The sequence below is a fragment of the Bos indicus genome, chromosome 3 (genome assembly GCF_029378745.1).
Source record: "Bos indicus isolate NIAB-ARS_2022 breed Sahiwal x Tharparkar chromosome 3, NIAB-ARS_B.indTharparkar_mat_pri_1.0, whole genome shotgun sequence".
In the NCBI taxonomy this organism is placed as follows: domain Eukaryota; kingdom Metazoa; phylum Chordata; class Mammalia; order Artiodactyla; family Bovidae; genus Bos; species Bos indicus.
The window spans coordinates 105,892,550-105,904,480 of record NC_091762.1 but is presented as its reverse complement, the minus strand read 5'-3'; positions in this window follow the sequence as shown (position 1 = coordinate 105,904,480).

Below are 11,931 nucleotides of genomic sequence, written 5' to 3'. Positions count from 1 at the left end.
CTCTGTTGGAGAAGAAAACATCTCTCCACCAACTGCTCCAGTCCCTAACTTCTGAGGTTGGAACTGTCTGATGAAGTATAGTCACTTAAGAGACTGATCCACCTGCCTTAGCAAGTATAATCCTGGCTACAACACCTTTGTTTGGAATGGAGGAAAATGGACAATTCAGTCAGGATACTTAAGATGGCAGGCTAAACTACAAAGGATCAACTGACCATACATAGCATTTTATGGCTATGTTAGTGAGTTACAGTTCACTTGTGGAAGGAGACAGAAATGAGATAGGACGTGACTTTCTAATTAATAAACATTAATTAATGAGAGCATTAGTTAATTTGTTGACATTGCTTATTACATTGTGAAAGCTGAGTGCCAATGAAAGGACCACAGTGATTTTGTAGATGTTCACTTTTCATTTTGGCAGTTTTATTATTTAAAATTTTAGTGATTCTGTAGAGTGTTGATGGATTTCCCATCTCCATCACCACAGCCACTAATCAAGTTATAAACCAAAGCCTGGCACTCATTACATCTAGTCTACCTTATAGCTTCACCTTCCGTTTACTTTTCTCTTTCCCATATGAGCTCTGCTGCTGCTGCTAAGTCACTTCAGTCGTGTCCGACTCTGTGTGATGAGAATCTTTTAAGTTGCAAGTAACAGAAATCAACTAAGGCTAGTTAAGTCTTAAAGGGGGATGTTAATAGAAGGATATTGGGGTATCATGGAATTCAGGGCAGTGATACATTATAACAGTGGTCTGAGACAGAGATCTGAAATGCTTTGGAAAACCCAGGCAGTTTTCTCTCCATCTCTGATCTTTGCTTCTTGTGTCTTCATTCTTCAGCTGCCCCCCTCCCCCACCCCCAATACCTCATTTCAAATCACGGTTGTCATCAACTTTAGATTTTACATATATTCCCTTTTCATTACCCAGAGAAAAACTGTCTTCTCTTCCTTACTTTTTATCTCAAAATCCTGAGGAAGGTCTTGTATTGACCCAGCTAGGTCAGCTGCCTCCCCTAAACAAATCAATTGTAAGCAGAGATCTCAGCTTCTGTGGGAACCACGTGGAGGGTGTGATGGTGAATGGGAGAGGAGGGCTGGAGGGGCAGGAGAGCAAAAGAAAGAGTTACTGTTCATAGAATTCCAGATCCTACTCACTCTTCAATGCTGGCTCATCAGATCAGAACTTAAGAGCTGGAAAGGGTCTAGGAATCCACCTAATTGAAACTTCTCCCTTTATAGATGAAGAAGTGAAGAATCCCCTTCTTGAATTACTCACATCTTTTCACCTGAGTCATATTTTTTTTATCATGTTTTCCTCTAAATTTGTTAACTTTGTTCTCCAAACACTTGCCCTTAATGGCTGACCATAGCTGCACTTCATCATTCTAAGAATTTTACTTCTTAGATCTGCTATTGCCCCAGGGACATCTTTCATAAATTATGCTTCAGAACCTACCCACTAGTTTTGCCTTTTATCACTGCCTATTCATTCATTCAATCTGTCCGCCAGGCACTTCTGTTGGTCTTGTGAATGTTCTTCCCCAGAGTTATGTCCTTAGGCACATTCTTTTCTCAAGTTAGACATTTTGTCTGATTGATTTTGTTACCATCCCAACACTTCTTACATCTACATTTTACAAATCTCTCCTGAACCCACGTCATTATCTTCAACATTCCAGCATTATCTCCCCTTGGATATTTCATAGTAAACCTCAAAGTCAGCATGTCCAAACTCAACTCAGCTTTGGGGATAAAATCTGTATTCCTTAATCCAGGAAGTGGTATCACCACTCATTCAATTCTCCAGTTTAAACTTCTCCCTCTCATCCATTTCCCCCACCCCGCATCAGGGTCACCTGATGACGATCAGTCACAGACTGATGACAATCAGTCACCAGGTCAGTCACAGACTGATGACAATCAGTCACAGTCTGATGACAGTCAGTCACCAGGTCCTATACATTCTATTTAGGACCTTATCAGTTTATACCCTCTGTTCTATTTCCATTGTCAGGGCTTTAATCAGGCTCTTATCATTTCCTAATTGCTTAGATTCCAAACTATTTTTTCTATATCTAATCTGGACTTATCTATCTTCCCCACTGCTGCTAAAGTAGTCATTCTAAAATATATAACTAATCAAATTATTGCTAGAAATCCTTCAGTGGTTTCTCATAAAAAGTAAAGGTCAATTTCCTTAATAGAATACTTGGTATAGAGCATTGCCTAGTTTTCTAGCAGTGGTTCCCAAATTTCTCCCCAAGCATACGTCTCTCCAGACAAAACATCTTATGGTCCTCTAAATTCTATGCTCTTATGGTTTCTGTTCATCATTTATGCTATTTTTTCCTCCTTCTGCCTGACTTCTTTGTTTAGTTAGCTCCTACTCATCCTCCCAGATTTAGTTTGTGCACATCTTCAGAGAATACTGTGGAGCTTTATACCAAGGTCACAAGTGTGAAGCTTATACCTCCTTTACTAGAAAAACATCCTACTTTTCTTAAATAACCATGAACTGTCCTTTATATTATCTTTCTGTAGATTGGTGAAAATAACCAGTGATAACTTCTAAAAACATTTCCTTTCTTATAGGGAACATCTCAGGATGGCACCAAACATATTCATTTATAGTTCAAAATATCTTTAGTTTCTCTGTAAAAGGAAGCCAATGTTTAGTAATTAATGTTTCAGTATCTTATTTTACTTGGGAGTGACCTAGCTATTCAATAAACTTCCAACACTTAATTTAGCACAACCCTAGAAATTCAAGTTACCAAAATCTGCAGAGACTAAAACAAAGTTATTTTTAATCAGTCAGTTCAGTCAGTTCAGTCGCTCCGTCGTGTCCCACTCTTTGCGACCCCATGAATCGCAGCACACCAGGCCTCCCTGTCCATCACCAACTCCCGGAGTTCACTCAGACGCACGTCCATCGAGTCCGCGATGCCATCCAGCCATCTCATCCTCTGTCGTCCCCTTCTCCTCCTGCCCCAATCCCTCCCAGCATCAGAGTCTTTTCCAATGAGTCAACTCTTTGCATGAGGTGGCCAAAGTACTGGAGTTTCAGCTTTAGCATCATTCCTTCCAAAGAAATCCCAGGCCTGATCTTCAGAATGGACTGGTTGGATCTCCTTGCAGTCCAAGGGACTCTCAAGAGTCTTCTCCAACACCACAGTCCAAAAGCATCAATTCTTCGGCGCTCAGCCTTCTTCACAGTCCAACTCTCACATCCATACATGACCACAGGAAAAACCATAGCCTTGACTAGAAGGACTTTTGTTGGCAAAGTAATGTCTCTGCTTTTGAATATTTTTAATAGAGTTTACCTAAAAATGCTTACCTCACATTTTCTTTCCTTAAAAGTTCATTCACTTTTAAATAAAGAGGTCTTGAGTTACTTCCCTTATGGACAACTTTGCAACAGATATAATAAGCTCATCTTTAGTTTATATTAAACAGGTACAATAAAAGTATTATGCTTAATGTTGATTATTCTTAAGATATGTCTATATTAATTAGATCAACAAACATTAAATACCAGGTATTAATTTAATATTGACTATTCCCCATTCACATGAACCTGGAAACCTTTAGCTTAATTTCTCTTGTATTTAGAATTGTTTGATTTATAGGTACTTACTTTAGGCCAATTAAATTAGAGCTCATTTACAAATTAACCTCAGCAATATTATCCAAAGACTAAGACATACACTGAGACATAAATCCAGAGAGACAGAGATCTGATATCATAGTTTTTCACTTGAGATTTAAAATGTCTCTTTGTTCCTTTTTTCCCGTGACTTGAAGTTCTACCAATTTACCAAAGGCTGAAGTCTCAGAAAATGTGGGCTGTGTATCTCAAGGACATGATAAGAGTTAACTTCAGGCTTTTCCTAGGCATATTTCTGTTTAACAACCTGGATTTTTCTAATTGTACATGCTAGGAAAACTGGTTTTATAATTTCAGAAAGATTTCACTTTAACCAGTTTTCTCTGGAATCTAAAGAATATCCTGGTCATATTGTTTTTTTCCCTTCTGTGATCATGGTCTAATAGCTAAAATTTAAATTAGAGTGCTCAGATCAGCTCTGTTAACAGGGGCAGACTGACTGATAAAATGTTGTCCTAGCAAGGATTGTCCCTCTGGGGAGGTGGGGTCTTAGTTTGATCAGAAGAATCTGGAGGAGTAAGGGAACTTGAAGGAGTATGGAAATCTTGGTTCCCCCCAACACCCTCACCCCCAGAGATGAGAGAAGTTAGAAAGGGATTCTTTAGAATGTTAGAGTTTTTTGATCCCTCAGGCTAGGAGAAAGTCCTGGACCAAAGGGAACTTCAAAATCCCTTCCTTGTCTGCAACGATAAAGATCAAATGTGGACAGGAAAAGTTAAGTTGGGGTCATCTGGGAGATCCGATGGAGAGGGAGACAAAGGGATGGGGATGGAGGGTGGGCATGGGGATAAGGCGGCAACAGAAAGACATGTGGCATGTGTACCCAGAACAAAGTTCTGATTAAGGGTCATAAAGATTTGAACATAAGGGACTTCTGAGTGAGTCCTTTTTCCCTGCTTTCGGCAAAAGAGATCAAGTTGGAGGATGGAGGTATAATTTAGTGTGCCATTAAGAGATCAGTTTTCTTGGTCCTCCAATTTTTATTGAGGTCAGTCTAGATTTTCAAATTTTTCCAGTTCCTGAGAATGTAGCCAAAGGTGAGCCTGAGGGAGGCTCCTGGATGTGCTGCTGCTGCTGCTGCTGCTGCTGCGTCGCTTCAGTCGTGTCCGACTCTGTGCGACCCCACAGACGGCAGCCCACCAGGCTCCCCTGTCCCTGGGATTCTCCAAGCAAGAACACTGGAGTGGGCTGCCATTTCCTTCTCCAATGCATGAAAGTGAAAAGTGAAAGTGAAGTCATGCCCGACTCTCAGCAACCCCATGGACTGCAGCCCACCAGGCTCCTCCATCCTTGGGATTTTCCAGGCAAAAGTACTGGAGTGGGGTGCCATTGCCTTCTCCGCCTGGATGTACTAGTACCCATTTTTAGCCTATATGCTGTAGAATGGGGATACTGAGAGTCACTAGTTGACTCAAAGTCATCCCTTTTGTCCCAGTGAGCCCTCCATTCAACTAGTGGCACAAAATGGCTGACCATCCCAACAGTTGCATCCAACAGTGAGAGGTGACCCCTAAGTGTAAACCATGAGGCTAAGGCACCAACCGTGTGACTTAGGCACGGACAGACAGAAAAGAGAGAGATTCCCAGGACCAATGGATAACTCTCCAATTGGCGATTTCCTGAAACATGGAAGGCACGCTTGGGATGGTTCAGAGGCAATACCTAGGCTCCTGTAAATCAATCTGGACTGAAAGAGAAGTGAAAATAACAGGGAAGACAGGCTGAGGAATCTGTCTTTTATTCCTACCGGGAAGGTGGTGGCCAGGGAAGTGGGCTTAGTGTTTTGCTTGAACCAATATATGCCTCATGGTGCATGGAAGTTGTCTTGCTGAGGGTGGATGCCCTGTAGCCTGGTCCATTCCATGACCACCTTATCCTGTCACAGGAGTCTTCCAGCAGCAGGTGCAGTGATGTCTTTTAAGTGCCTGACCCATGCCAGCACATGATCAATTGGCCTAATCCTCAGCCTAAGGAAGAAAGAGGAGAGGAGAGCCCTCACCCACTTGGGTGACAGCTACTGGGGTGCAGTGGGCTACAGGGCCTTTGGAACATGCCAGAGGGTAACCCTAACCAGAGTTCCTCAATTGCTTTCATAGCCATTTGCCTGTTTGCAGAGGGTTTGAGGAGAAAGCAACAAGCAAGTGGTGGAGGGAAATCCCCAAGAGTCCCTGTATGGGAGGTGCTTTCATACTTTAAGGTAAAGATTTTCATGAGTCCAATTCTTGAATCTTCTCATACCTAGAGAAACATTTAATACCACAGATCAATGTCTGGTTCTGGTTCTGGCTAGCCCCTCTTCTAAGCCGCTTGGCAGCCTTTCTACTTCTATTAATCTTCAGGCCATGTATCTTCAAACTTCTTGGTAAATTTGTTTCTTCTAGAATACAACAAATAAATCTCCAGATGATAGCAGAACAAGAATATCACCTGACCAACACTCAGACAATGCTTGAACAAGCTGCCTTGTCATTCTGCGGACTCTCATCTGCCTCTGTAAATGCACCCTGTCAGAGAGCAGGCAATGGAACCCAGGACCCCACGATGTCTCTGTTAAGCCTGAAGAATCTAGGAATGGTCATCATCCCTTTCCCAGTGACCTGTGTCCCCATGACCTGAGATGGGGTAGGTAGTCAGTTCATCATGAGCAGGCCAAATATTTGGCCCAGAAATAAAAAGAGATGGGATTATGGAGCCCTTTACCAAGGTCACAGGTGTGGAGCCTTTTATCAAGGTCACAGGACAAAAATTTCCAGAATTAACCAAGCCGCATAACAGTTGTTGCCATAAGCCTCCTGATCTACACTGGCCGGTTCCCGGGCCCCCTATGAGGTAAAATACCCACCCTATTACCCACCCTATGGCATCCTAACCAATTGCCTAAGGCCACCCTTCCAGGAGGAGTCTTCTCTCTCTGGAGGCTATAAAAATTGGCTACTAGCCTGCAAATGGGGTCAGCTTTCCCTTGAGCTGCCCCACTGTTCTAACAGTATCTCCTGCTCTAATAAACTCTTTTCTCCTTTCATTCTACCTCATGTCTTGAAATTCTCTTTCAACCTGCACACAGACCATGGCAAATACTACCCCAAATTTATGACATTTTAGATGAACACTTGAGTTCTTGACTGAATTTATTAATAATGATCTAGATCTTATCCTATTGGGTTTTTTCCTGGATGGGATTTTAATTTTATAAAATTACTCCGGAATCACTGTGGAAGACGATGGCTCAACACGACACAATAGCCAGTGCTGTACCACTTCAGTTTGCTTCACCCTGTTGTTGGCTACATTTCCTTCTTTTCTTACCTTTGGTACCGTGGTTTTGCAGATTTGCTTTGTGTTTTGGTCATGCCACACTGCATGTGGGACCTAGTTCCCTGACCAGGGATTGAAACCACGCCCCCTGCATTGGAAGCATAAGTCTTAACCACTAGACCACCAGGGAAGTCCTGGGTTTGTACCTAAAAAAAAAAAAAAAGCATCTAATCCTTGCCTCAGTCTCTGTTTTGTTTTTGGTGACTCTGGTTAAGACAAGTATATAGCCCCAGCTTGAGTTCAGTTCAGTTCAGTTCAGTGGCTCAGTCGTGTCCGACTCTTTGAGACCCCATGAATCACAGCACGCCAGGCCAGCATCAGAGTCTTTTCCAATGAGTCAGCTCTTTGCATGAGGTGGCCAAAGTACTGGAGTTTCAGCTTTAGCATCATTCCTTCCAAAGAAATCCCAGGGCTGATCTCCTTCAGAATGGACTGGTTGGATCTCCTTGCAGTCCAAGGGACTCTCAAGAGTCTTCTCCAACACCACAGTTCAAAAGCATCAATTCTTCGGCGCTCAGCCTTCTTCACAGTCCAACTCTCACATCCATACATGACCACAGGAAAAACCATAGCCTTGACTAGACGGACCTTTGTTGGCAAAGTAATGTCTCTGCTTTTGAATATGCTATCTAGGTTGGTCATAACTTTCCTTCCAAGGAGTAAGCATCTTTTAATTTCATGGCTGCAGTCACCATCTGCAGTGATTTGGGAGCCCCCCAAAATAAAGTCTGACACTGTTTCCACTGTTTCCCCATCTATTTCCCATGAAGTGTTGGGACCGGATGCCATGATCTTCGTTTTCTGAATGTTGAGCTTTAAGCCCACTTTTTCACTCTCCATTTTCACTTTCATCAAGAGGCTTTTGAGTTCCTCTTCACTTTCTGCCATAAGGGCGGTGTCATCTGCATACCTGAGGTTATTGGTATTTCTCCCAGCAATCTTGATTCCAGCTTGTGCTTCTTCCAGCCCAGCATTTCTCATGATGTACTCTGCATAGAAGTTAAATAAGCAGGGTGACAATATACAGCCTTGATGTACTCCTTTTCCTGTTTGTAACCAGTCTGTTGTTCCATGTCCAGTTCTAATTGTTGCTTCCTGACCTGCATTTAGGTTTCTCAAGAGGCATGTCAGGTGGTCTGGTATTCCCATCTCTTGCAGAATTTTCCACAGTTCATTGTGATTCACACAGTCCAAGGCTTTGGCATAGTCAATAAAGCAGAAATTGATGTTTTTCTGGAGCTCTCTTGCTTTTTCAATGATCCAGTGGATGTTGGCAATTTGATCTCTGATTCCTCTGCCTTTTCTAAAACCAGCTTGAACATCTGGAAGTTCACAGTTCATGTATTGCTGAAGCCTGGCTTGGAGAATTTTGAGCATTATTTTACTAGCGTGTGAGATGAGTGCAATTGTGGGGTATTTTGAGAATTCTTTGGCATTGCCTTTCTTTGGGATTGGAATGAAAACTGAACTTTTGGACAATTTCTGGACTTATATTTGAGATATTAGGGAATGGACTGTTTTTTCCACGGGACAAAAACCTGGAAGTGGCCCTGGAAGCTACTGACAGAGGAAGAGGAGGAAGATTGCATATAAATGAAACACAGAGCAAACAGATCCAAAAACTGGAGAGCGAAAACTCAGTTCTGATCACACTGATTGAGACCTGGATCAAGCCTCACTTGAAGCTAGAGCTCCTGGGTTTTTGAACTGATAAATGAATAAACCCTATTTAAGTCAAGGGTTCAAATGTCCTACATCTGAGGTGGCCTGTATTAGCAGAAGCATGGCTTAGTCTTACATTCTTAACACAGGTCCCCTAACTTCCTAGCTTTCAGTTCAGTTCGGGCGCTCAGTTGTGTCTGACTCTTTGCGACACCATGGACTGCAGCATGCCAGGCCTCCCTGTCCATCACCAACTCCCAGAATTTACTCAAACTCATGTCCATTGAGTCGGTGATGCCATCCAACCATCTCATTTTCTGTCGTCCCCTTCACCTCCCGCCTTCAATCTTTTCCAGCATCAGGATCTTTTCAAATGAGTCAGTTCTTTGCATCAGGTGGCCAAAGTATTGGAGTTTCAGCTTCAACATCAGTCCTTCCAGTGAATATCCAGGACTGATTTCCTTTAGGATGGACTGGTTGGATCTCCTTGCAGTCCAAGGGACTCTCAAGAGTCTTCTCCAACACCACAGTTCAAAAGCATCAATTCTTCAGTGCTCAGCTTTCTTTATAGTTCAACTCTCACATCCATACATGACTACTGGAAAAACCGTAACTTTGACTACATGGACCTTTGCTGGCAAAGTAATGTCTCTGCTTTTTAATATGCTGTCTAGGTTGGTCATAAATTTCCTTCCAAGGAGTAAGTGTCTTTTAATTTCATGGCTTCAGTCACCATCTGCAGTGATTTTGGAGCCCAAAAAAAGAAAGTCTGACACTGTTTCCACTGTTTCCCCATCTATTTCCCATGAAGTGATGGGACCAGATGCCATGATCTTAGTTTTCTGAAGCTTTAAGCCAACTTCTTCACTCTCCTATTTCACTTTCATCAAGAGGCTCTTTAGTTCTTCTTCACTTCCTGCCATAAGGGTAGTGTCATCTGCATATCTGAGGTTATCAATATTCGTCCTGGCAATCTTGATTCCAGCTTGTGCTTTATCCAGCCCAGCATTTCTCATGATGTACTCTGCATAGAAGTTAAATAAGCAGGGTGACAATATACAGCCTTGACGTACTCCTTTTCCTATTTGGAACCACTCTGTTGTTCCATGTCCAATTCTAACTGTTGCTTCTTGACCTGCATACAGATTTCGCAAGAGGCAGTTCAGGTGGTCTGGTATTCCCATCTCTTTCAGAATTTTCCATTTCTGCTTTATTTACTATGCCAAAGCCTTTGACTGTGTGGATCACAATAAACTGTGGAAAATTCCTAGCTTTAGGGCTACCTTTTCTGGCTTTCTCCAACTAAGCAATGCTCTTTTCAATTACCAGAAACTGGTGTTTTGCTGAAGAGAGCCTGATCCTAACACAGGGAAGAAGAGATTCTCAAATACAGAATATCATCAGTGGGTTTCTCTTAAGCATGTAACAATTATATCAATAATTGTTCTAGCACTTGTGACAAACAAAGACTTGAGTAAGATAAATTCCCTGCCCTTATATTCTGATGCTCAAGAAGAGCACTGTCCAAGAGCAATGTAATGTGAGTCAAAATAAAAATGCAAATCATATAAGGAATTTAAAATTTTCTAGCAACCAAATATAATGAAAGGCAGTAAATAAAATTAATTTTTAAATATCTTTAATTTGATATACTATATCCAAATATTATAATTCAACATGTAATTGAAATAAAAATTATTAGTTTTTTTTTTTTAATCTACAAATACAGTGTTTTATAGTTACAGCACATCTCATTTTGGTCTAGCTACATTGCAAATGCTTAAGAGCCCCATGTGCCTAGAGGCTAATGTGTTGGACAGTGGAATTCTAGAGAACACTCTTATAAACATTTAAATGAAAGAATGTAATCAGTGTGGTTTAGAGGTACAAATTCTATGCTCTGAAAGAGCAAGGAAGGTAAGACGGAAAGAGGAAACATGATTTGTGTCTAATAGTATTTCCTAGATTACAGACATCCCTGGAGGTAGAAGATCTAAATCAATGATTTTTGTATACAGATGGACCTTAAATCGAGGCAAATGGTAAAGAATCTGCCTGCCGACGCAGGAGACCCAAGAGACATGGGTTCAATCCCTGGGTCAGGAAAATTCCCTGGAGTAGGAAATGGCAACCCACTCCAGTATTCTTATCTGGAAAATTCCTTGGACAGAGGAGCCCTGCAGATTGCAATCCATGGGGTCACAGAGTCAGATACCACTGAGCACACACACACACACAGACCTTAAAAACCTAGGCTTCTTATGATAGCCTTTTGGGGAAAGTGTAATATTTTCAGAAATTTGAGAATGAAAGCTTTGGGGAACATTATCCAGCTAACTTGGACATATCTTTTCCCCACTGTGTGGTCATTTCTCAATCCCTTTTGCTTGACTCCACCCAGCAGTACTGCCTCCTCAAACTCTATTGGAAGATACTAGGTCCATATGTGAAAGAGTGGAGGAGGGTCTTTCACAACATTGGGAATTACATCTTGGTGAAGGAAAGTTACATTTGGGAGGAGGCAGAAACCTCCAGCCTCAATAAACAACGCCCACTCATATTTCACTTGATTAAGAAGATTTTCCTCAACTTTCCCATTTCCAAGAACAAGGATGTTTTCCTATGCAGCCACAAAATCACACTCAGGATGTTGGTAATTGGTTGAGTTATATAATTATCTAATATATGTCACATTTAACTTCTTCAACAGATCCAAAATGTCCTTTGTAGTTTTCTTTATTATTTAACATTTTTTTTAATACTACTTCAGTATTCTTGCCTGAGAAATCCCATGGACAGAGGAACCTGATCGGCTACAGTCCATGGGGTCGCAAAGAGGTGGACACAACTGAGTAAGTGTTCATGTATTTTTTAAAAGAAATATTTCCCTATTATGAAGTCCAAAATGTATCCAGGTCTTAAATCCTCCTGGAATTGATATTTGTGATGAAATAAGGTAAGTGTCTCATTTTTTTTCCATAAGGATACCCTATTGTCACAGACCCTTCACTGAAAAGACCAGCTTTTATTCCTCCATTGCTATGTGAGGCCACCTTTGTCACAAATCAAGTTTGCAAATATGTTATAAAAACTGTGTTTTTTAAAACAATGATTGTCATATAAGTCAGACTAGTAGTGGGGGGAAGGAGCCACTGGGAGTTTGGGGTTGACATGTATATACCGCTATATTTAAAATAGATAACCAACCAGGACCTACTGTATAGCACAAGGAACACGGCTCAATATTCTGTAGTAACCTAACGGGAAAAGAATTTGA